Raw genomic sequence first — 2,755 nt, 5'->3', positions numbered from 1 at the left:
ACAGTGTTCTTCTGGTTTTTGCTGTGCTCCACTCTTCATTTTAATTAAATACTGAGCCTCGGGGTGGATCATGTGATGGTATTAAGCAGCATTGCTTGATCTGGTCTCTGGAGTTCAACCGCTTCTACTCATGTGCTTCTGACTCACTCACCCTTGGCATCTCTTTATTCACTTTTTAGATGCACACCATTTCAGTGTTGTTATTCTATATTCTAGTTAAAGGGATTTACTTTGCTATAGGGCCTGTTTTGATATCCTTCCCCAAATAAAGTCTCTAACCTCATTGGTTATCAACTTTTTTCAGTTCCTTTGCTGATTCACTTACTCAGATCATGTTGAAAGTCACAATTATGTTTCTTTTGCTATAATTTAGATTAGCAGCTCTTCCCAGTGCTAGCTAGTGCTTGTACATCCCCTTCCCCCAAGAGGAAACTAAGATGGGGAATAATCTCTTCCATCACTTGAAATTGTGGATGACATATATAAACATATGTTGTGCCAAAAGGTAATTGAAACAGCTGCACAGCCTCCGGTAGTCGAGAAATTTACTCAAGAAAGTGCATTTAGTATATCTGTGCAATTCCATTCAACTTTTGGAACAAACTACATAATTCTTGATAACTGCTGTCAAAGCATTTATTTATGTATCACTCAGGGCAAACTGCATGCCACATACAGCATATTTATTTCATGATACAGAAAGTACATATGAAATGTAAAAATAAGCTTGCCTAGAACATTACTTTTATCAAATCATTTCTGGCTACAGAATGTACAGAAAATGTGGCAACATGACTCTGCTGTATGTGATCATTCTCTCAGTCAAATCCACATAGCCGTTTTCAGAACATACAGAAGCCCTGACCAGGGGTGAGGGGAAATCTTGGGATGGTGACTTCTGTTTCAGTTGTGCTAGTGAGGCATAGAAATACATAGTCTGTGGGATTCCCTGGTGGTCCAGCAGCTAAGAATCCACCTCACAGTGCAAGAGACACTGGTTCAATCCCCGGTCCGGGAAGACCCCACATGCTGCCTCGGAGCAACGAAGCCTGTATGCCACAACTACTGAGCCTGCACTCCAGAGCCCACAAGCAGCAACCCCTGTGCCCACAAATCACAACCAGGAAGCCCATGCACCCTAGAGCTTGTGTTCTGCAACAGGAGGCGCCACTGCAATGAGAAGCCCGCATATGACAATGAAGGGTAGCCCTTGCTTGCCGCAACTCAAGAAAGTCCGCACGCAGCAGTGAAGACCCACCACAGCCAAAAAATAAATAAACCATTAAAAAAAGAGAAAATAGTCTGTGAAACTCCCTACCCTTAGGCCACACACAGCTCTTCAGAGCTGATTTTACAGCCTTTGAAGCAACTGTGAAGTGGAAAAACAGGGAAGAGAACATATACACAACTGAAAGAAAACCGATTTCAAATACAGATGAATAATAATGGAAATGGCTGTGAAAGTAATGTGAATAATCTACATAGTTCTGTTTGCTTTTTACAGAAAACATGACTTTTATAATTATAAAAAGCTTTTCAGTTTAGGGGAAACTTACTATTGATTTTTGAAAAGTATGATTTCCTTTTGTTGCTTACAATTAGTTCTGGCTTCTATTTTTGGTCAGATTAGCTCTTACTGTCTCTAAGAAAACTGTCCGAGTGTTCTGTAACCAAATCTTATTTAGGGTGACAGACACAGTGATCAAGTCCTCTTTTATGTCTTCCCTCCTTCCCTATCCTATCAACAGCAATGGCAACAACCAGGGCAACAGACAGGCAGCTGGACGGAGGCCAAGGCCCAGAAGTGCTTAATTTCAAAGCACTACAAAGTGGATGATCAGTGCCTTGATCATCCACAGGTGAAAGCGTATTGTTTACTTTGTAGGACTCAGATACTGGACGCTTTTGGATAAGAAGTATCTTCAAACCTGTTTTTTTTTGTTTTTCCTTGAAAAATAAAAATTATACTGTGGAAAAGATTTGAAATAGTTACTTCAAAGAGGGCAGCACCTCAATTACTCGGAATTACTGACATGATTATCCTTCTGGAAAGGCTGTAGAGAAAAGTAACTTTCGAGCACATCCAAAATGCCCTCTCAGCAGCCTGGCCCGACACCCCTCGGGTGGCCCACAGTCCTGAGCTGAGGGGCAGCCCCTGAGTGGGGATGATGGGGCAGTCACCCAAAGGGGGCCGTTGGGAGTGGTGGGTGGCAGCCACACCCAGGTGTCAGTCACAGCAGGTAGTAGGGCAGTTCCCTTTGATTTTAGGAATTTTTAGTTCAAACTAGTGTTTTTGAGCAAGAAAATGAAAAACAAAGCCCCTTTCTCCCCAGCTCTCATAAACAGTGAGAGGTTGGATTAGTTCCCTATCACCTCTGTTTGCAGAACCCACAGACACTCGGAAGCTTAAAACTACCCAAATTTATTACCTTACGTTCTGGAGGTCAGCAGTCTGAAATGGGTCTTACTAGGTCAAAACGGCAGCAGGGAAGCTCCTGTGAATCTTCTGTTTCCTTGCTTTTCCCAGCTTCTAGAGGCCTCCCTGTATTTGGTGGCTCTGGTCCACTTTCAGCTTCAAAGCCAGCCATGGTCGGGCAAGTCTTTCTCACACCCAATCACTCCAACACTGATTCTCCTTCCTCCCTCTCTCACTTGTGATTACATTGGGCTCCCCTGGATAATCCAGATTACTTTCTTCGTCTTAAAGTCAGTTGACTTGAAGCAATCAGCAGCCTTAATTCCATCTGCTGCCTTT

The sequence above is a fragment of the Budorcas taxicolor genome, chromosome 4 (genome assembly GCF_023091745.1).
Source record: "Budorcas taxicolor isolate Tak-1 chromosome 4, Takin1.1, whole genome shotgun sequence".
In the NCBI taxonomy this organism is placed as follows: domain Eukaryota; kingdom Metazoa; phylum Chordata; class Mammalia; order Artiodactyla; family Bovidae; genus Budorcas; species Budorcas taxicolor.
This window is presented reverse-complemented; position numbering follows the sequence as displayed.